A 25,054-nucleotide genomic window follows, 5' to 3' on the forward strand; every position below is an offset into this window, starting at 1 on the left:
CTGGGTCCTATAAGAAAATAATAGCAATACCAAAGAATCACCCATGCTGTCCTGGAAAATGAATTTTCAGGGCAAATATTGAGAGAATTTCTTCAAAACCCTAGGAGTCTCTTTGACTCCTGCATATAAATCAGTAAATTAACCTGTGCAGCTAATGGAAAGCAATAAGGTGACAAAATATGTATCTTTGCATTTAACTGCCCTTACTATTATATTACTATTATATTCCCTACCATAACTATTTTGGGATAGTGTTGGTTGTGTCTCAAGCATACACTGGCATTATTAAGTACTCTACCTTGTTAGGGGGAAGGAACATTTACCTGTAGGTAAATATGATCCTGCTCATATGAAATATGAAACTAAAAAGGAGAAGAGGAAGAAAAGGAAATTCTGACTCTTTAAGTAACATGGGAGGGAGGGAGGAAGGGATAAGAAGAGAAAAGACAAAAGAATGAAGGAAGGGAGGGAAAAGGAAAGGAGCAGGAGAGAGAAAGGAAGAAAAGAGTAAAAGGAAGGAAGGAAGAAAGGAAGGGAGGGGGAAAGAAGGGAAGGGAAAGGAAGGGAAAGGAAGGGGGAAAGAGGGGAAAGGAAGAAGAGAGAGAAGCACTTGGCAACTAGAAACCTTGAAGGGACTCACTTTCACCAATGCATGAAATTTAGTGTCTGCTTTTCTCGGTGTTTGCAGTAATGGAACCCAGCATGTAAGGATTAGCTCAAATGATTTGAAAGTGGTGATCCCTGTGAATGATCTTTAAAAGGAAAAGCATGATATGTTCTAGCATCAGGAAGACTTTGCCAGGAAGTATACTGAACAATTTACTTTCAAAGTAGGAAATATTCATTAGGTCTAAATACCAGAACATGTTCATGCACAAACTTGTCCCTGAAGGGGCTGAATGTTATCTCTGTCTGGTCCTATTTCAGGCATTGCTCACAATATTGTCTTTCAACTTTATCCCTGAAGGATCTTAACTCACTATATGAATAGAGTATAACTAACCTTGGTAACTTGTCCTTTAAGAGTGGGACACATAAAAAAAGCTACGGGCAGAAAACAATCAATTTTTTTAATGGTAAATATTTACTGTAATGAGGGAAAATAAATAAAATTGAGGAAACTTAAAGAAACCTTAAGATATATTACAGTTGCATCTTATAAAAGAGAGAACCAAAGAGAACTTTCTCCTTAGAAAATGCCTAGAATAGTTTAAACCTAATCTTTCTTATTTCTTACTTGAAGAATAAAGAAAAAAAAAAACTGAACAAAAATAATCTTATCAAACTTATGGAGAATATACTCATGAATTTCACTATTATAAAACATGGTAAAAATGCCATGTATACTGTGGCACAATCTTATTAATAATTAGCTCTTAAAGTTGAATCTCTAAAGATTCAACTTTTGTCACCCTAACTACTAAACACACATTTCCAATGTGTTATCAGTAGAAAACCACATACCCCAAAATCAAGATCTCAGAATCATGCTTCTGACCTAGCAACACCCAAAGGCATGATTATCTAACACAGTAGGAACCACACCCTATTACACCCTATTTAATGTGTTGCTGACATTCATGTGAGACAACTTTCTGCTCTTGTTTCTCCTACAGTTACCAGAACAAAGATAAGAACCAGACTCTGTGATTTATAAGGACAGAGAAGTAACAAATTTCAATAAATGTAGAAAATAGATGATCTCCCTTATAGGAAAAGAAACACACACCCCACATACTGAGTGATAGGAAACCAGCAACATTATAATGTTAAATATTGGCATACTTAGTTGATTAAGAATTGCTCTTTACTTTGTGTGAATTATTTTTCTCTAGAAACAGATACCCAAACACAGTATGGACCAGTTCACACAGGTTCATGTAGGTTATGCTATATCAACAAATACTACTACCATCAAGTGGTCTTTGGAGGGAATAATGTGGGTCAACTTGCTGAGTATTCATACTTTCACATTGTCCAGAATGTGTCCTTATTGTCTGTTATCCTTACTTAACCCTTCATTTTCCCTCTTCAAAATGGAAGCAACATAAAATAGCAGAAAGGTAACAACTGTATAAACTTGCTGAAACATTCATTGACTCATTCATAGAAAAAGCGTTTATTGATCATGCACTACATTACAAACACTGATCTAAGCACTATAACCATCAGTGGTAAAAGCAGATGAGAATCTCTGCTCTCCTGGAGCTTACATTATGAAGGAAACCTGCAATCAACAATACACAAGTAAAAAAGGTACATTATTTAGTAAGGAAGGAAATTTTAACTTTTACTGAAAAAGAAAGCAAAAATTGAAGTAAGACAGCTCCGGAATGCTTTGGTATGGGCACAATTTGTAATTCCACATAGTACAATTGGGATAGTTTTCATTAGGCAGGTACTTGTTAAGTAGGTGACTTTTGTTCAAAGACTTGAAGAAAGTTGGTGGTTATTCCTGTGGGTTAACTGATGGAAAAAGAGTTTCAGGTAGAAGAAACAGGCAATACAAAAGCCCTAAGGATGTCACTGTACAGAATTTGTCAATGAGGAAATCATTGCAGAGGTCTGAGCAGAGGAAAGACATGATCTGACTTATATATTTAAAAGATCATTCTGGCTGCTATAATGAGACTCTAGAGGGGAAAGATAGAAGCAAAATGACAAGCTGGAAGCAGTTAAGTAAAACAGGTGAAAGGGAAAAATGACTTGAACTCAGATGGAAGAAGTGGAGATAGTGAGAAATGGCAAGATTCCAGGAAGCAAGGGGTCTTTGGGTCCATAAAAGGAGTTTAAAAGACACAAAGTGCAACTTTGAATTACTAATTCATACTACTTCATTTAATCACATGAATGTAGTTGGAAACCTAAAACTTCATTTTTACTCCGTAGTAATCATTAAACATACTCAACAGAATAGAAATTCTTGTCCTCAGAATGAGAAATATTTTTTTCAGGTAAACCAATTTCCCAATAACTACTACATGGTAGGCACTATGCTACCCAGGGTATAACAAGACAAATCAGAAATGGTCCCTGCATGATTTAGTAGAGGAAAAAAAGTCATTTAAGCAACCAACAACAATAGAGTGATGTACTAGAAGATTGAGGAGAGATGATTCATGATTGACAGGGTAACTGCAAAGGGGAATTTAAGAACATCTTGAGACTGAGATATTTGTAAAAAAAGTAATTTTTAAAGATGAATATTATTCTTCACAATGATCAGCATATTTCAGATAGAAATGGGGATATGAACACAGTACAAAATTGTGGTCTATAAAGTACTTTAAGACAAGTGTAAGCAGTTTAGTGATTAAATCAGAAGTGGTTGAAGACACTCTCCATGGTTTTACATGTTTCTACACATCAAGCAAAGAAGACTGTTGGGAGCAGTGTATGAATTATGGATTTTGTTTGAGCCATTAAGGCAGGGAAGCTGCTTTTCTGAGAACTTGGGTGAAATTCCGCCTTTGGAGAAAACCCAGATCATGTTGGCCGCTGCCTTAACTCACAGCCCTAGGATCAAAAGCAGTCGCTGGAAGATGGGCATAACCTGCCAAGCACCAAACATCCTGTTAGCCTGAACTAGCTCCTTATTGATCCCCTGGGTAAATAAAAGCATTCATGGAGTTTTCTCTTTGTTAGGGTCAGACCCATCAGGTCTGTTCACCCCATCACATCCCTGTTTTGAAAACATATAATTCTTGCCTTTATGTCTTTATCTCTTTTTTTTAATTTATCTTTTAATTTTTTTTACAGACTGCATTTTGATTCATTGTACACAAATGGGGTAAATCATTTAGTTTCTATGGTTGTACACGATGTAGATTCACACCATTCATGTAATCACACATGTCGATAGGGTAATGATGTCTGTCGCATTCCACCATCTTTCATACCCTCTCCCTCTCATTTCCTTCTACATAATCTAAAGTTCCCCCATTCTTCTCTCACTCCCCACACCCACACCCCCATTATATATCATTCTCCACTTATCAGGGAAAACATTTGGCCTTTGGTTTTTTGGGCTTGGCTTATTTCACTTAGCATGATATTCTTTTATTTTTTAATGTACTACTTTCATAGCTTTTATTTCACAGCCAACTCACACCTCTGGCCATTACCCACTCACTCCCCATATAGTCACAGGCCGGAGGCGATAATTGTCCTTTTAATCAGCACTATCTGCTCAAGAATCCTTCTAAATAAGTAACATTGAAAAATATAGATAGTGACGGTCCAGAGATCAAATGGTGAGTTTGTGCAGCATTGGAAGATAAAGAATGTCTTCTGGGTAGTATCCAGTATAAAAGATTCATGTTTCTCATGCTCACAGTGGAGCAGTAATGCTGCATGCCCACTCTGTATAGCACCCACCTGGATCATCTCCATCATGGCCCCATGAGATGTGGAGAAAGAAGAGAAACCAACACATAGGTGAAACCCATGCTGCTAACTACACTGTATCTCGAAACTTTCATCTCACTGCAAAGTTAGGGAAGAGTCCACATGATCATCCTCACTCCTGAAATCAACTGTAAGTTTAGGGGTTAACCACACCAACCATTGGGGTTTTTTGTTTGTTTTTGGTTTTGTTTTACAGTTTAAAGTTTTTTTTTTTTTAATTTGTTCTAATTAGTTATACATGATAGTAGAATGCACTTTGACACATTGTACATATATGGAGTATAAGTTCTCATTCTTCTGGTTGTTCATGGTATAGAATCACAACTGTCATGTAGTCATATATGTATATATGGTAATAATGTCCAATTCATTCTACTATCCTTCCTACCCCCATATACCTTCACCTCCCTTCACTCCCCTCTGCCTAATCCAAAGTAACTCTATTCTTCCCACACCATCGGTTTTGACAATTTTCTAGAACAACTCAAAGAATTCAAAGAAAGATTATTATACTTATGACTAATTTATTGCAGCAAAAGAATGCAGATTAAAATCAATCAAGGGAAGAGATGCATGGGACAGAGTTCAGGAGAATTCCAAGAATGGACACTTGTGTTAGTCAACTTTTTGTCACTGTGACCAAAATACTTGAAAAGACAAGAACAACTCAGAGGAGAAAAATTTTATTTTGAACTCATGAGTTTTAGAGTTCTTGATCCAGAATTGGATCAAGAACTTCATTCTTCTTGCCCCAAAGTGTGGCAGAACATCATGGCGGAAGAGTGTGGGAGAGGAAAGAGAGAGAGGGAGAGGGAGGAACCAATAATAAAATATGATCCTCAAGGGTACACCCACAGTGAACTATTCCTCAAGTCATGCCCCACCTGCCTACAGTTACCACCCAATGATCATTTTAATCAATAATCCATCAAATGAATTAATAGGTACATTAGGTTACAGATCTTATAATCTAATTATTTCACCTGTGAACATTGTTATTTTGGATATCCTGTTTGTAGTTCATGAGTTTTTCATGGGACACTTTATATTCAAATCATAATAAATCTCCACTGGTTATCTCCCTATGGATAGACAGTGTCCTCTGCTCCTGATATTAATGTGTAGTAGTATGTAATGAGTGTTGTCCTACTCAATATGTGCACCTGAGCTTTGACATTCACAGTCCTTATTGGGGCTCCATCACATAGGTCTGTCTGACTGCCTCCATGCACCCTCAGGGTTCAGGCCCTCTAGGAGTCTGTCTACAACTACAAAACCTCCCACTGTAAATCACACTGTTAGACTATCTGGCATGACTCAAGTCCCCCAGATAAATGAAGACACATTAATCTGGCTGTACATTCCAAGGGTTTAGAGATTACTCCTAGTTGCTGAGGGCCAAAGCTATACTTCCCTCTGAGCAAGGTTGCATTCTTTACCACACACACAAGCCCCAGGTTCTCGTGTTTTCTAATAACACCCATGAAACTGTGGCAAGATTTGTGTTAGCTGGCAATTAGGGTAAAATCTCAGACCTTTCGTAGTTCTCAACAGAAATGTAAAGAGATGGTTACTCGTTAATATGCCTAGAAATGAAGGGAAACAGAAAATACATCATGGATTCCTTTCATGTTTAACTAAGAGTCTGAACTATATGCATTAGCCTATTAAGATTATATATTTTGGGGATGCCATTTCACATTAGAACATGATTTTTCTTAAGCATTATTTAACACCCCATATACAGAAGCAATGACCATAAGTAGTTAGAATGATTCAAGTTCAGGATTTTTCAGAGAATATGTTATGGAAAACTAGCAGGTGAAGACATTAACAATGTTGGCAAGACCCAACATTCTTATCAGTGACCCAGACTGTAATAGCTGGATCAGAGAGTCATACGGAGAAACCTGCTAATGTTAGGGAAGAAACAGAAGATTCTGGGGCAATAGAAGACAAATAATGGTGTCAACAAAGAATAATAATCTGAAATGGCAGAAAATATGATAAAAGATGGATTTCCTAGAATTTAAAATTTTATGAGTGGTTCACTTAAACTAATAACGTTCAGGATCTAATTCATGAGGGTGGTTTGTTAAGATTGATAATAAGTAAACGTGTATGCCCCAAATCACAGTAAATTTGGAACTAGGTTGAACCAAGTTTAAAGACATTCAAGTTACTTAAGAGATATGAGTCATCGTGAAAAAAGTGATAAGAACAAATGCTAGAAGACAAAATTCTAAATGAATGGGACAGAGGGAAGTTGATAAAGGAAAACTACCTGGATGGGAAAAGAGTGTCATAATACATTATGTCTAGAACCTTAAAGAAAGAATAAAAGAAAGGAAATCATTCTCAATTGTTACATGGAAGAGTAACAACCTTGATCTGAGTGGGTTTCAAGGGACAATTCTTAAAACTAGGAAAGACCCAGGTTTCAAAATTGAAAAGGAGTAAGTGAAAACAAAGGATATTGGGAATTCCTTGAAGAAACTGAAGATAGAAATGGCTTCATATTTGCCAACAATGAACATAATTTAAAGGACATACAGTGGTCCTCAATGATGCTAAAATGGGGGTCTATTTGACTGAGACACAGGAAACCCAGATATTTGGCTAAATATTTTTTCTGGACATTGCTTTGTGGGTGTTTTGGGGTAAGATTAACATTCAAATTGGTAGAGAGAGTGAAGAAGATTGTCCTCCCTAATGTGGCTGGTCTTCATTCAATGTGTTGAAGACTTGAATAAAACAAAAGACTCTGAAAGAAATACCTCTCCCCATCTGATTGTCTTTGATCTTGGATATCAGCCTTCTGCCTTCAGACTAATTTTCACAGGGGTCTGGGGATATAGCTCAATTGGTGGAGTGCTTGTTTTGGATGCACAAGGCCCTGGGTTCAGTTCTCAACACCACCAAAAAAAAAAAAAAAACAGACTAATGTTCACACTGGAATTGTACCATCAGTTTTTATGGGTCTCAAACTTGACAAATACAGGTCCTGGAACTTCTCCTATTAGTTCTGTTGCCATGAAAAAACGGAAACTAATGCAAATAAAGAGATGTCCCAGTGGGGAGAAAAACAACGTGGGGGAGGATGAAAAAACAGGACAGAAAAAGAAAATAATGAAATGGGATTACATACCTATATGGCTTCAAGACTGAGAGGACTAATGCGTCTGGCTTTCTCCATGTTTTTTAAAGTCATGAAGCACAGTTGCAGTAGCAGACTAAGTCCTACTGAGTTATCAGAATTTAAGCTTTGCCAAAGTTTCAAATAGCATAGGACTAGCACTTCCTCTTAGGAGTTGTTGAAAGGATGAACTAGTTCCTGGATGTTGTCTCCTGCTAGAATTAACTGACACAAGATGATGGCCGCCTTAAACATCCACATTGGAAATTAGAAAGACCTAGTATAAGAAGGCCACATGTCCTCTCTGGTGAATGGAAGAGAAATCTATTTTGTAAGACAGAGTCACTGCAACTAGAAGCACATGTATAGCTTGACTTGTTGACGATTTCAGGAACATAATCCTTCTATCTGAAATAATCAGACTGAAGAGGAACTCAGCAGATCAAGTGGGAAAACAGATTGAAAGGAGAGGCAATTTTCTCAAGTGGGCTGATACTATGGAAACTGAACAATGCATCTAAGTCCTTGTGTTTTCCTTCTCTTTCTACTTGTATTTGAGAGCCATGATGTGGTTTCGTGAATGATGTGACTGTGCTATGCACAGAAGTTTGACTCCCTAAGGAGACCCCAGTTTAGGTAAAAACAGATAGGTAGGCATCAGGATAACCACAAAATGACATTGCTTCATTTTCAATTAACAAATTGTCTCTAAGGATTTAACATTCCTGAGTACACTAAGAGTTTCAAGTACTCTACGGCCTGTCAAGGAGAGAAAAGAGCAACAAAAAGGATTAAGAACTAACATTTAATGGAGTTCTTAACCTTTTTTTAAACCATAAACCTTTAGTAAATCCTATGATCTTCTTATAAGGATAACACATAAAATGTAAAGGATTAGAAAAGAAGAAAAGAATTTTCAAGTATAATATAATTATCAAAATATATTTTTAAGTTGTAATGTTCTAGTATGTGTACTTCTGTATTGACATTAAATAATAATATATAGGGGAAGTTCTAATAATTACCATAATTTTTAAGTAAATGTAAGAAATATTTTGAGACAAAGTGAAATATAAGTATCTGTGATTTCTGTGGGTAACAAAGATCACAGATACATTTAGTGTTGTCTAGAAGGGTTTTTAGCCTTTACTTATGAGTGAAATAAGAGATAAATTTCATTTAAAGCTTAGGAAAAAAAAACAATATAATCTTTCCCATATAATACATGAATTCCATGAATTCTACGCACCAGCATCCAAAAAAGTTCAAAACAAATGATTGAATGGAACCAATTCTGTGCCAAATATTGTGTTATTAAAGACATGAAAAATGACTGAGAGCTTATCATGGCTTTAGGAAGATTGAAATCTAGAAAAGTAACCTGACCACAAATGATGATAAAGAATAAGACATCCATTTTGTAATATTAAAATGCAAACATTATATGCCCCAGAATTTCTATTTGTATATACAGTCAAGACTGTGAACCTAGGCAAAAAGAAACAAAGTGTTGATTTTTTATAAATGAATTGCAGGAATAAGGAATAAGACAACCATTATATAAAATTAACAACAGGAATAATGAATAAGACAACCATCTTGTAACAAGGAATAAGATGTTCACCTTGTAAAATTAACAAGAAAATTATGTGGTCCCGATTTGTATTTGGATATATATTCAAGGCTCTGGACTTAGGGAAACATCCATATATTTGCATGAAGGGCAATAATGTTATCACATTATTCTTAGTAAATTTATGAAACTGCAAACAACCTAATGGTTCCTAAATAAATAAAAGAAAGCTTTACATAAAGTCAGATGTGCTAACGAAAATGAAATATTGCGAAACAGAGACATGGTGTAATGCTGACTATAAAAGAGACTTTATAGCTATATGGGCATTGACACTGAAAGTCATAACTATAATTTTCATGTAGGTATTAAGATTAATATAATGACTGTGGAACCCATGGGGAAATTTCAACAATAAAAGAGAAGAACACAGAAAACAGGGGGAAGGCATACAATAGAATTGCTATGGTTTTAGTAAGGTCAGTATGCATCCCACAAGGGTCCATGTGTTAGAGGCTCACTCCAACATGTGGAGTGTTGAGATGTAGTGGGAACTTTAAGAGATGGAAACTAGTGGCAGGTTGCACAATGGCCTCTCTTCCTCACTCTGGATTTCCCTGTTGCCATGCGATCTCTCACTCTCACTTCTATTTCTACCCCGTTTCCATCTACCATGATGTGATGCAGCTGAGGGGAACCTCACCAGAACTGGCTCTATGCTATTTGGAATTTCAGCATTCAAAACTGAAATGAAAATCCCTTCTTTTTTAAATAAATTACTCAGCCTGGGGTACTTAATTATAATAACTGAAGACTAGTGCAGAAAACTGATACTAGGAATGGGGCCATTATTATTTTTATACTTGAAAATGTGGGAATAGTTTTGGAACTGATTGATAGAGTTTGGAAGAGTTTGAAGGAGCAGGATAGAAATGGTATTTAAATTCTATAAGTGGAGCTTAATTGGTCATTCTGGTGAGCACTCAGAAATGCCAAGATACTAGGCAACTAATCTCAGATGAAAATGAGACTCCAACTGGAAATTGAAGTAAAGGTACCTGGTTGTAAAGAATTTGGTTCTACTGTGTTCATACCCTTGAGTATAATGAGTGCTTAATTGAAAAGTGGTGACCTAATGTATTTATCAGAAGAAATTTCTAAACAACATTTGGGCTGTGGCATGGACGTTATTGGCCATTTTTAGTCAGATTTACAGAGAGATTCCAAAACCAAAAGGACACTGCAGACACATAGCAAAAATTGGCAGTCTGATCCAGGAAGAACAAAGCTTGTCAGGGTGTGGAGGAGCTTCCACTTGCTAAGGAGATTAGTGTGGATAAAAGGAAACCCTGTGACAACTGGTAAGACAACAAGACAAAGGCTTTGAAGGCATCTCAGAAATCATTGAGACTGTGCCTCCTATCACAGGCCCCGAGTCCTGGAAGGACAGAATCATTTCATGGATCACTGGCATCTCTTCAGGGTTCACTGCCCAGGGTTGCCCCAGGCATTTTGCACTGAGTTTTGGTCTTACCTTGAGCCAATTACTCCTTTCTACTTGCCTATTTCTCCATTATTGAAATAGATATGCCTATCCTAGCCCTGTCCTGTTATTTTATTGTGGATGTGTATAACTTGTGTCTTGAGTCTCACAGATCAGAACAGTTAGCCTGAGTTTCAGATGGGACTTTGGATTTGGATATTTGAATGATGCTTGAATAAGTTGAGATTTGGGGGCTATTGAGGATAAAATTTTTGCACTTTGCACTATGAGAAGACATTGACCCTTGGAGGACATGGGTGGAATGCTGTGGTTTGGGTATAGATTGAGTGTGTCTTCCAACAGTTCAGGTATTAGAAGCTTGGTTCCAAGTGTGGTGGTTTGGGAATTTCATGAAGCAAAGGCCTGTGTCACAGGATTGGTTCTTCCTCTCTCTCTCTGACTTCCTGTCATATATGTGATCCTTCCTTCTCACATACACTCCCATCATGATACATCTGCTATGATGTCACAAGGCCAAAGGGGTTCTACAAAATTCAACACACATTTCTGCTTCTAAAACTGTGAGTTAAGTGAAGAGTTTTCTTTATAAGTACCCAACCTGTAGGTATTCTGTTATCATAAAGTGAAAACTGACTCTTACCAGGATTTATTTATGTAATTGAAAAAAAATCTAAGTCAAAACTATGCTTATTTCTTATTGAACCCACACACATGCATACCTAGAAGTTAGACTGAGAGAATACACATTAATTTAAGATAACTGTTTTCTTATGGAACGATGGGACTAAGGATGATGTGGTCAAGTGATATTAGTAATATGTATAAAGCAGTGTAACAAAATATCAATTTGTGTTTTCTAAGATATAAGAATATGGATGATTGTTATAAGATATACAGAGTAGATGGAAAGGAACAATGTGAAAAGTTTGCTGATTTTAAAATTTAATAAAGATGAGCAAAAGAAACTCTTCCTCAGTGAACCTTTCCAGTGATATGTCTGGAAACTGTCAGAGGCAGAACCCATAATACCTTACAGCATCTTCACCATCAACTATGATTTTGAGGCATCACAACACGCTCTCAAAGTGCAATTGCTATTGGTATTTGAATGACCTATCTTCAAACAGTATGAGTCTAATTAAGAGTTATGCTTTGGAATGATAAAATATAATAATAGATCTTTAGTTTTTGCTCATTATTGCATTCACTGGATCTTATAACCATTTAATCCTCACTAAAGCCCTATGGAATTCTAGAAACTTCCATTTGAAAAATGCCCCTCAAACAGAACATACACAAAAACATAGTTGGTGTAAAAAGGTAACTGAAAACATGTTATAGAAGAAATAAGTTCAAAGAGAGATTCTTTTACCTGAAAACACAGTAGAGAGATTCATTTACTGACAAGGAGATTGGGACTCCAAGAATCTCTTTAATTAAAACATTCTCTGACATTATAAACTGGTATAACTAAAATCATCAGCTCTCAATCTTGAAAATCTTTATCATTCTTTGATAACTTTTAATTTATAGACTGAATGCACCTAAATCCTTTCATTAGTTATAGTAGAATTTTATCTTTATTATCTACTCTGCACTTGATACCTTCCCAGCACAATGTATAATTAAGTTTCAAACAAAAGCGTATATAGAACTTAAGAAACAGATAGTTGGATATCAACACTGGTATCTATAATAGTTGACAGTAACTCTGTGATTTATTAGGGAGACCAGTCTATCCGGTTTGTCTCTTCAGTTTTAATGTTTAAAATGTGGTGTGATTTTTTTCAAAAAAGCAAACTATGCAAAGTAATATTTTGCAAATTTTTGATGTAAATGTTGAGAAATTATTGTCCCATCATGAAATTCCAATCAAGCAAAGCTACAAATAACACTGACTTGTCCTTCAGGGAACCTGTAGCAGTATTCTTGCATGTTTCCTGCTACACCAGAAACATTTCTTACTGTAATTTGAAGATTCATGCATTTTTCGATTAATGTTGATGCTATCATGTGATATCTTTTTGAGTCAGCTACAGTTACCTGTGGTTAATAGCTTTACAATTTCTCCTTTTTTCACCCTTAGTAAATCTCCCTTCTCTTTTCTCACTGCAAAGTAGTCCAAATTCAGAAGCATGTACTGTCAGGTTTATCAATTTAAATTATGAATTAGTTTTGACTCATGGGTACAAAGATTAGAGTGGAAAAAAGTTAACAGAAAATGAAAAGTCTTAGGAATAACTCATAAAATGCAGTTTATTAGAAAGGCAAGAGGACTATTTTTAAATCAAAATATTATTTTCCCTGAATTTTCAATGGGAACTGTCTTAGTGAAGGAAGTTTATAAAACAAAGGTTTTTTTTTTTCCTTCTCCAGAAAAAAGTCAACAAAAAGAAGATATGAAAATAAATTTGCATATTTCTCAGATGTTTCCAAAAAAACTCTATATGGCCTATAACTGTAATGGAGGAAATAGTTGTGCTTAACTGGCTGAATGATTCTTTTTCCTTTTATTCAAGTGTCAGAATGTGGTAGTGTGCCATATTCAAAATAGTAAGGCCAAGTATAGAAATAGTATTATTATTGCTGTCCAAAGGAAAGTTCAGGAAAGTCACAGAATTCAAAATAGAAAAATGTGATTGTATTATCTTTTGCACACTCACTACCTAATCTCTGAGAAATGTAATTATTTTAAAAAACACTGAAAAATGTGTTGAGTGATACAAGGAATGATACACAAAGCTATGAATGGTCTTCCCATGGATGTTGGTAGCACTGACTACTCATTCCACTTTTGAATGAGAACATACTTCCTTGGGTCCTATTTTATTTGTTTCTATGATTTTATCATCTGTCTGATTATGTGCAATTTATTTAAAGGAATCTATTCAGACTTGAGTACATATATCCTTCATGGGCACAATAAATATTCCCAATAGATTGAATTTTTTATTATTTCTAAGATAATGTCAGAAAAATATTTTTAGGATAATTAAATATTAGGGTTCATTAAAAGTGTCAACCTTTTGATAAGTTTAAGGAGTGAAATTATTTTGCCAATATTTTCTTAGGACACACTGTTTTCTGGGGAATATTGTTCTAGTAGATGTTAATACAGGGACCTCTGAATCAAAGTATCCATTGGCAAATATGGCTAGGAGTGTTGATATATTCCCTTCTAGAAAATCTACAATGACCTTGGATTCTAAGAAACTTGAAAGTGAAAAACATAAAATTAAAATAAAAACAAAAGACTTGAAGATGTTTGAGATGGAATAATTTAAAACGATATTGAATTTCTGATGTGTATGCTATAATTTGGATCTGGAATGTCTCCAGGCCCATGCATTCCATTAAAGCTTGCTCCTCAGCTTCATGCTTTCAGTCCAGCTAAATAGAGGAAAAAGTATGGGAAGATTACATGGGGTGACTTACAGTCAGACCTGGAAGTTCAGAAGTTCACTTTTCTATCAGTTATATGGATTAAAACTCAACCACTTTCTTCCACTTAGATACAGGAAGATTGAGCAGTGAAGATTACTAAGAGTGAAGAAACTGAATAAATCTAATACATTTGCAAACATTATGAAAATACATTTATGCTGATTCTTTAAGGTTCCATCAGTCTTTAAAGTTTAAATATAGTCTTTCAAAAGTGAAAGTGTATCAAAACATTTGCAATTCAAACGTCAAGGAAGAAAACTATCTTTGGGTCTGATAGAAAAAACTTTCTTATTAAATTTTAAGATTGTGGGCGGGGTATAGCAAGTGCAGAAATTTGATTTTTTTTTTTCTGTAAGCTAATTTTTATTTATTTTTTTATTTTATTTATTTATTTTTATTTTTTACAGACTGCATTTTGATTCATTGTACACAAATGGGGAGAAACTTAAACTTTAATATCCTCTTAGTAAAATCTCAAATCTAACATGCCCAATAGAATTTCCCTGCAAGTATGTGATAAATCATAATAGTTTTAATCATAGCAATTACTTACATTTGGAAAAAATTAATTTAGAATCAGTATATAAAATATCAATTGATAATTCTATTACATGTTTACATATGTACAAGGTAATATGCCACATGGCTATACACATGCATGAACAGTATATTCAAGTGGATAATCATAATATATTGTTTTATGGATGAGTAATTCATCCTTGCTCTCTATACTTTATACTTCCCTCTCCTCTGTGATAGACACATTTGACTTTCTTTTAATGTGAATTTTGGCATTTCTATTTTGATTTTGCTGTAACTCTACTTCCCATTCACCACCTCCATTTAAACATAAGGTTCAATGTTTACTCTCTTCATACGCCTGTCTGTCTTACCATCTGTGTGTTCCCTCAGCTTTCACATCTACACTTGTGTCTATGGAAATGATTCCTCACCTTCCACTCTAACATGCTCACTTTTCAAGGTCTAGGCCTCTGTTTTTCTACAGAATGCTAAGCATCATTACCTGAGGTCTCCATAGCAAGTGCAAACTTATTTATCACAACCCAAGCAAACTCTTCCCTTCAAGTCTCCTAGCTCATCCTTCCAGCCTATTTCGTCCCAAGATGGCTCTGTGTGCTTATTCTCCCAGCTGTTCTTGATCATATGTGATTTCTCCCCTGGGAGCTGTGTTCACACAATTGAAAAGCCTAGGGAGTTTCTATCCACTATTTTTGTTAGTCCCAGTTAATCTACATTGTTTATTGCAAACTCTTATGAATTGTTTTCTCACCTACAGACCTTTCTGTTTTAATCTACTGAAACCACTAGCACCTAATTATCATTGTTTTAAAATTACCAAATCTCTCTTTAAAACAGCTCATTCACTTCCTTGAAAAGATACAATCAAACATTGAAGTTCTCTTTAAGTAGGACTTTATCTCCCATTCCAGCTTATAACACACTGGCCCCAATGAATATTCTATACTCCAGTTATGTTTGGCTACAAATGCAGCCCCTCATTTTCCTTTTTTAAGATATTAGTCATACTTCATCTGTTTCTAGGAATCCCTGCTACCTCTTTCTCCCTTCCAGATGACATGTCAAAATTCTACTTATCCCTAAAGACCACCTGTTCAAATTTCACCTCCTTCGGATTTCTCTTTTCTAATCCTCTCAATCTTAAAAAAAGAAAAAAAAAAGAAAAAAAAAAAAGCTGTATAATGGCAAGTCATTTGTTCTGGCTTTTATTTCAAATACAATGCCCCAATTATACAGATCATAATCTTCTAGAGTGACTCTTTCTATTTGCACCTGGGACATAAACAAAGAACTTGAACACAGTAGTTTTTCAGTACATGTTGGATGAATTTACACGTCTTTTACTTTATTCACTCAAATTATGATATCCCAAGCTGGAATTTCATTTCAGAAACTTTGAACAAAACTGTGACACATTTAGTTAAGCAAGCAATAGAAACTTTCTCAATTGCTTTAAATTACACAAAGAATGTTTAAGAATCAGTGAAGAAATCTAATGAATGAAACAAATTGAAAGAGTACCAGGTATAAATATCTAAAAGGCAGAAAATGTACATCACAAATGTTGGGAAGTGAGAAAAACATTTTTCTTTATTTCATGTATCTGGAAATGTGCTACCTCTATTTTTTCAGTATTACCAAGAAAGAGAATAACAATTTAAAAAATGTATGCAAAGGTCAGAGAACCTATTTCTACTTTCATTCATTTGTTTTTACAGACCTTGTATCAGACTTGCTGCCCCAGAACCTGTGCTGTTTAGAGTCAGGAATTTTAGAATTGTAAAACTTTATAACTAATATTAGATGTATTCCCTAAATTAGCATTAATGACTAAGGAGCCTATATCTAGAACTAAAATACCATGCTTCAGTTCCAAAGTTCTGGAAGCTCCAAGGGGTTGAAAATTTTAGATAATTATAATGAACAGCAGACGGTGATAAGTGAGGGTAGGTAATGATTAGAGTTTATACATGATTCTTGAATTAAACTTTGGTATATTTGAAAGAAAAAAAATGGCTTTTCATTTTTCTTAACATCATATGAGTTTGAATAACTCATTCTTCATGGACGAGATCATGCCTCACAATAATTTATGTAATTGAAACATGACTTACAACTGAATTCATAAACATACTTTCCAAAAGTGACCACACTGCAAATACAACAGAAATATTATCTAAAGTTGCAAATCAAAAACACTCTGAAAAACAGTGCCAAATCTTTTATAAAATGATTACAGGAAATGACAAAATTAACCCTATTACATTTGATATCTTGCCCCCCAGACTAGGGATATAGAAACAAAACAAAAACAAACAAACAAAAAACCTTAGATTTTCACAACTATGGATAATATCATAGAAAAATATATTTGAAAAAAGTTTAAAATTCATTGATCTGTCAAAGCAGATAAATCTCTTCTTCTCCCTTAACCTATACTGGACAAACTATTCTAGTTTTCTAAAATTCAGGAAATTTAGTAAAGCTCAGTAGTATTTAGTCTTTGACTTAACCTACTTTGTAGTATAAATTGTGCAAGGCATTTCCATCTCATTTCATTCCTTTTAAAGCAGAAAAAATAAAAGAAAAAAAAAAGAAAGAAAAGAAAAAATATTCTCTATCTGCTTAAAGTACTTTGGAAAATATTTCAAGCAAAAATAAAATATTACCTTGAATTTTTTCAAAGCCACACTTTATTTTTCTAGATTTCTAAAAATGTGTGCACATTTTCCTGGAAACTTCTTTCTCTTACATTAAAAAGCAAAGACATAGAATATTCTGTATTATTGCCCTTTCCCGCTTAAGTCACATACAACAGAAGACTGTTAAAATTTGTGTAATATGTTTTTACAACATGAATTTAGAATCGTTTTCTAAACCTCCTTTCTCCAAAAGTGAATTTTGAAAGGTCTCCAGTGCTTTCTTTGATGGACTGGATAAATCAAAGCAGAAATTAACTAATTGCTAATTCTCTTTTCTTCTCTATAAAGTCCATCAATAATTCAGGGTTCAGGAACTGTACAAAACATATTATGTAAAGAATTGAAGATCAGAACATTCCATAAGTAATGATCCAACAAATTTTTCTTTCTCAGTCAGAAATAGCTCAAGTGTAAATTGTCTGTGTTTAGAAGACAGGCTGAACGAAGAACTTGATCTATCAGTTTTGGAGCATGCCCTGAAGCACAAACACAAATCCCTCTGCCAGGAGATTGAGGTCTGTGTCACACCTGGACGTGGGCCTGACAAAGCTTCAAAGAGTGACAGGAGCTGTATTCAGGTTGCAAAGAGGCTGAGCGGACTCCATAAAGAAATTTTTTAAGTCTTTAAAAAAAAAAAATCTTTCACCGAAGTTCTAAAGACCTCCGTGATTCTTTCACATGCCTGAGGTCTGGGAGAACATTTTTTACTGCATTTTAATTAAAACCTTGTAAGTTTTATGAGCAAAATAGGAAAAAAATGTGACAGGATATTTCCCTTCCTTTTTCTGTCCTGATCTGTAGTGAATGTCATTTTTGTTCCAACATTGTATAGATTTCTTAACATAGAAAATCCAACTCTGGGTGGAGGAAATATATGTGCTGGATTTTCATTGAAAAACATCTTGAATTCTTAATATCATAACCTAGGTGACAAACAAGAAAATAAATGCTTCTAAGCATTCATCAAAGACTTGGCGGGCTGCGGGTGTGGCTCAGTGGTAAAGTGCTTGCTTAGCACATGTGAGGTACTGGGCTCAGCACTGCATACAAATAAATAAATAAAATAAAGGTATTGTGTCCATCTACAACTAAAAACTGATAAGTGGATGACAATATATAACGAGGGGGGTAGGGGACGGAAAGAGTAGAATGAAACACAGTATTTCCCTATGTATGTGTATGATTACCTAAATGGTGTGAATCCACATTGTGTACAACCATAGAAATGAAAAGTTGTATCCCATTTGTGCACACTGAATCAAAATGCATTCTGTAAAAATAAAAAAAAAAATTTAATTAAAAAAAAAAAAAAAGACTTGGCTGTAGAGAACTGTCATATTCAGTAAGGCATTAGAACTGGTTCTATGACCCAGGTAACTAGTTGAGGCCACATTAAAATTTCCTATATTTGACATCTTTGGAAGTCTTACCTTTCTGTGTAGTCATTGCTCAGCAATTATTATCTGTTTTGATCCTCTTAAGAATATGCCCTCATAGGAGACAAAGAAAGATGTACCCTTGTGGAAAAAAAAAAAAAACGTGCAAGAATGGTATAGATCACACAAAAAATTTATTACTAAACCATACTTACATATTCAGCCAGAAGAGAAATCAGAAATTTAAAAAAGAAAAAAAAATTGTATGGCTATAATCTTATAGTTGTGTCTTGAAGCTTATGAACTTGAAGTTGTAGTCTTCTAAATTCTGCCACTAGTACATTTTTCTCTTTTTATCAAATTATTTTCAAATGATTCTCAGCACTGTGTACTTGTTCCTTCACTTAAACTACAGTCCTGTGCATATTTTCATTGCCCTGTGGCAAATCTGATTTCTTCCCCTTCTCTTTGCTGTCAGGAGGCCCAATCCTTCGTTTTGTCTGTCAGCATGTTGTCCTCAACAACCGGGATGCTGTCTTCTTACAGGTCTTGAAGTTGCCATCTTCTTTCAAGATCCAGTGGTCTCTACAGGTTCAACCATCTGTTGGTATTTCTCATCCTTTTTCCCTGCATTTTCCTACTCTCTTCCTTGGGCTCTAGCTTTGCTTTTACACACACAGGCTGGAGAGATCTCCCCAGATGTTTCATTAACAGATCAAACCTAGTATGCCTAACAGGACTTCTGAAAGAATGTTCCCTTAACCATAAATTCCTCCTGACTCATCCTGTCTGTAATTGGCATCAATGTCCTTTCAAGTCTCAGGCTTGTGCCTTGCCCTACTGCAGTGTCTTCCCTCTGCTATCCATGATCTCCCAGTCAGAAGTGAGACACTGATTCTCTAGAGTTTTTTTGCATATCTTTATGATGTTTCTCAGTTTTTGATTTATTGTACTATTTCACTCCATCTTGTAAACCCATGATGCTGAAAACTCTGTAAACCTAGTCAATATTAAGTTTTCTTAGCACAGGGACTCTCTCCCCGGAAAGAGTTCAGAGAATGTTTGTTAAGCAATAAATTTGATAATTAAGTTAATTTTGTTGACTTAGAAAGTCTGTTTGTAGAAGTGATAGTTAAATCTGACCTTATTTATATACAAAGATGTTTCTAAAATATTTATGACCACACTGACCCTGCTGTTAAGGATGAATGGAGGGGAAGGAGGCAATGCTCACATTCCAGAAGATTCACTCCAGGGCAGACGCCAGGTAAGAAGTAGGATATTTACTAATAACAGAGATGCTGGCCCAGGTTGAAAATATGAGTCTGTGCTGTTTGTCACATAACTGATTTTGAAGAAAAGGCCCTGCAGGTTCTAATCCTTGCTGATTCCTCTGAATGGTGAAAACTCATATTTCAACACAACTTCTATTAGTCAGGATTCTATTAGAATAAAATGCTGTCTTCTCTGCATTTTACCTGGTGGTGATAACATACTCTTTGTCTGGAAGGAAAATAAACAACTATGTCAATGTCTTTATGAAAGGGATTAAGGACATAATTATATGGCAAGAAAAGGGTGAAAGGATGAATTCTGTCATCTCGTTGTGTGGGTAAAAAGTACAAAGGCTAATCTAGTAACTCAAGGAAGAGTGAGGGCCCTCAACAGAACTGACAGGACTTGAAGAGGCAATTATTTACATGAGTAAATCTAAAAGGCAAGTATAAGTTCACAGGACACTTCAGAATAACAGAATTATGTGGAAATGTGTTGAAAACATGAAAATAACATTTAAAGTTAAACAAAACTCATTCGCTTTTTCATATTGTCAGTTACCCACCTTAAATATTTTAAAATCAAGAGTGTCTATTATTTTCTGAATGTTCACACTACTATAAAAGATAGTATACTCACATTATATTAACTTTGATTTTTCATAAGAGTAAAAATATCTGTATTTTTTGCATGAATATAATGTTATATATAGCAGGATAGCAGATGTGACATTAAGGAAAAGAAAAAAATGTCTGAAATGCTGTTTCCATGGCAATGATTTATAAAAGAGGATAAAGGAACTTAATAAGCTTAGACAATTTAAATTCAAAGAAAGCTTTTGACTTATAGTTGCTAAATAACCAAAAAGTGTTCTTCCTGTATAATTCAATCTTTGAAATGAAAAAGGTAAAGATGGCTACAATTATATTTTGTGATCTATAGCAGAAATTTTCTAATGCAAACCCAGAAGAATAAGTTCAATGCTTTTGAATCTGCCTACTTCTCACCAGATGGTCCATAGCACAATAATTTAATGTTCATTGGGCATAGACATTTCCACTGCCTATTTGGATTTCAAAGACGATGCCACATTCTTATCACCTTAGAACACAAATTAATATTCAGTTCGATAAATGCACAAAGTATTGAATTAGATAATGAAAAAGATACAGAGATTAGTGCTTATCTAATAAGGAAGAAGTGATAAAGACTACAAATAATGTACTGTGACTCAAAAGGTATCAAAGAATGCAAGAAAGTCCTCAGGGAGGTGCAATTACAGGCCAAAGATAAAGAGATTGCTTTAGATTGATCATCCAATCGTCTTCCTGGTGGAAGTTGCTGTCAGTGTGTGTCTTAGCAGATATGATGGATTTGAAGAGGTAGAGATGCAGATAAATATATTTTGAGGAATGTTCTTGCAAGTTCAAACAAAGAGACAATGACACATTTGAAAAATGGTTCAACAGGAAATAAGTTAATTATAGAAAGTAATAAGGAAGAGAACTAAGCCTTGAAATTTGCAGGCACCCAATAAATCTTGGTTAAGTTGTTTGATTACATTGAAACTAAGGGAACTGAATTGAAATGAATTAATAGATTAAGGATAGTACTTACTCATAGAGGGTATTTAAAGTCAAACTATGTATTTTAGAATATATTCTGTTGGCAGGCAATTGACTCATTGAAAACACATTGAGAAAATTGTTTAATACAAATCAAGCATTTCAGGAGTTTCCAGGAATTCAAAGTAATTTTGTGTGTGAAGAAGTCATCACCTGGGCATCCTGGTTGGGGGTCCATGCAGGGTACTTATGAAAGTGGTGCCTGGGGTGATTTTAAAGCATCAGTAAGTCTTGACAGACAAAGGGGAAAGAAACAGAATTCCCGGAAGAGGTGACTTGTGGCATAAAGGCACAAAGTTATAGAACCACCTATTTTAGAGTAGTCTTGATTTTCCCCAATTTTCCCAATTTAGCACTGAAAAATCTGTATCCCATCCACCCTCAGTCCTGGACAAATTGGGACAGTTGGTCACCTGAAACTGGAATTTTGATGAAATTCGATTCCCTGCTTCCACTAGTGTATGGGGTTGTGCGGGCTGCAGCCCTCACCAATTTCCTTCTGGGTGCTTGTCTCACAAATCTGAAGAATAAAATCCATGGGCAATAACAAAAGCAAAGAGTGAGTGGAGCAGGATTTATTTAAATAAGAAGAGATAGAACTCTCACAATATGGGAGGGGACCTGATAGTGTTACTGGATTGGGACTCTCTGGGAAACCAAGACAAAGTGAAGACCCTCCCACACACACACACACACACACTTTTAAACCCAACATTTTATGATTGATTCAAAAAGATTTTAGACATGTTGCTCAGAGTAACAGGCAAGTTTATTGAAGGGATAGGAAAAGGGAAAGGGCAATATTCTCAAGGGAGAGAGTGGATTCTCTCAGAGAGGAGACAGTGCACCTCTAAAGCACTCCAGTTTTATTGGGGATCACAGAGAAGTTTCCAGAGAGTCCCAGTTAGGTCCACCTCTTGACTTTTGAGTGACAGCAGATGACATTAGACTTTCAAGTCCCCTGCCAATGACAACTCTAGGTCATCTTGATTCATGCTGGTCAGCTGTAATTGGATTCTCAACCATACATTTTTACAGGTTTTATGAGTAAGAGGAATTATCCTCATCTCTGACTTCTGGGATCTGGTCTATGGATAGAGTCCCAAATCCACCCCCGCTCAAAGTAACTTGGGTGTCTCTTATAGATGTTATTTTGATCCTGCATTACTCCTGCGGATAACAAGTAGTTTGCTAAGTAATGTGACATATCCTACCCACTTAAGCCAGGCAGGGATGTAGGTAAATTGCTTCTTGGAAAGAAAGCATGTGGGGGTTCAGTACAGTAGACTCATTTTGTTGAATTGTTCCCTTTACCTCATGTTCTGTTCCCACCACTCACATCTATCTGCCTCCTATTATCCCTAGGGTAGAGAATGCATAGAAGAAGACTACACATTTAAAAAGGCAGATTATAAGGTTAAAGCAACAAAATATGCTGCTGCAAAAAATAGACTTAGGCTGGATCACGGGATGTGTTGATGCTAAAGATCCGGGACTTTATCCCAGGAACTGCTGTTGGGTTGATTCTAGATGGAAGTGTCATGGTTCTATCTACTTTATTACATAAAGCATCCATTTGTGATAAGGTTGTGGGCACATACCCCAGGCAGGAAGTAAATAAGAGTTGAGCAAACTACTGATAGAAGGCATAGAGAGGAGAAAGTAGAAATATTTTGGTAGTAAATATACAAAACTCAGTGGTTATGATTTGAGATGTAAGATGGTCTTATTCACTTATTTATTCAAAAAATACTTACTTAGTTCATATTGGATGATAGGCATCATTGTAGGAGTCAAGAATTGCCATGACCAGTGCAGCCAAACTCACGGTTCTGGCAAGGGGCAAAGAGGGATTAGAAAAATAAAGACTCAAGAACACAGTTCTTGAAGATTAAACTAGGATCAAGTGGAGTTCTACTCTCTAATAGAGATGCCGATCTAAAGAGTCACATCAGCAATCTTTAGTTATATATGTCTCATTATCAGGTCAAAGACTAAGCAAGCATTCTTTGTATTCCGAAAGTTATAGAAACTAGGACATCTATGTAGCTTTGCCAAGGTTGCAACCCAAAGTTACAAAGTGCAATGTTAGGAGCTTTGTGTAGCTCTCAAGAAAGTCCATTGTTAAAAGTTACTGTGATTGGGTCCTGTGGTGCATGTCTGTAATCCCAGCAGCTTGGGAGGCTGAGGCAGGAGGATTGCAAGTTCAAAGCTAGTGTCAGCAATGGCGAGGCACTAAGTAACTCAGTGAGACTCTGTCTCTAAATAAAATATAAAATAGGTCTGGGGATGTGGCTCAGTGGTCGAGTGCCCATGAGTTCAATCTCCAATACCAAAAAACAGTTACTATAAAACCAGCAGGAACTGGAGTAGCAGAGCTGGTAAAACGTTGTGGTTGTCTAGCACAAGAATTCCTCTATTCCCAGAGCTATGTGCCGGAGATCAAGGTCAGAGCTCATAGGACTCTTCAACAGAGCCTCCTCATGCAGGGCATTGCCACAGCAGCTAAGCATCCTGTGTCCTTGCACAGAAACCTTCCCAGGCACCAGGCATGCCACAGCCATGAGGTCATCAGAGATCCACAATCTCAGTCACTGCTCTCCCATCCTCTGTCACTGTTCTCCACAAAGAATACATCAAGGAACAGAACAGACACATAGCCTATAATCTACTGGGGATGTTGTCACATAAAGTAAAGAATTCAAGAGGAAGAACTAGTTGTTGGAGAAAGATAAGAAAGATAATGAGTCCAATTTGGTGTAGTGGGCGTCTTGCTTGGAGAATGGTATGAAAAAGTTTCTGATAGCCATAGTCACACTATATAAAAATCATTCTGGCTATAGTAAGTAAGATATGTTTTTTTTTGAACTTTTGCTACTTAACATCTTTATTTATTTATTTTTTATTGTAAACAAATGGGGTACATCTTGTTTCTCTGTTTGTACATGAAGTAAAGGCATACCATCTGTGCAATCATACATTTACACAGGGCAATGGTGTTCGATTCATTCCGCCATTCTCTCCTTTTCCCCCACCCTCCCATCCCTCCCCTCCCTCCATACAGTCCCTCCTTCCTCCATTCTTGTGCTCGCTTTGGCAGCACATATACTAAAATTGGAATGATACAGAGAAGATTAGCATGGCCCCTGCGCTACTTAACATCTTATAGGTACATTTCCTACTAGAACATAATGAGATAAGTTTAAGAAAAAAATAGAAAGCAGGGGTGAAAAATCCTGTTTATAAGTACTAAGAACGTGCCCTACAGATAGATATTCAGCAGAAAAGTAAAGAAAGGGACAAACATCCACTTATTACTCACCAAATGGAGGTAGTGGTAGTGATGGAGGAAGATAAATAATAACAATAATAATAATAAATAATTAAAATAAATAGGAGTTTTAGGCGATAATGAGATCATTTTAACACATTGCTATCTCAGGATTCCAAGGGCTGTTCCCAGATGCTCTGA

General features: G+C 35.7%; 1 pseudogene; it reads left to right on the forward strand.

Annotated features, from left to right (window-relative positions):
* Positions 1–24,666: 24,666 nt before the first annotated feature.
* Positions 24,667–24,766, forward strand: LOC124995128 (uncharacterized; annotated as a pseudogene).
* Positions 24,767–25,054: the final 288 nt, after the last annotated feature.

This window comes from Sciurus carolinensis, chromosome 10 (genome assembly GCF_902686445.1).
Source record: "Sciurus carolinensis chromosome 10, mSciCar1.2, whole genome shotgun sequence".
Lineage (NCBI taxonomy): Eukaryota > Metazoa > Chordata > Mammalia > Rodentia > Sciuridae > Sciurus > Sciurus carolinensis.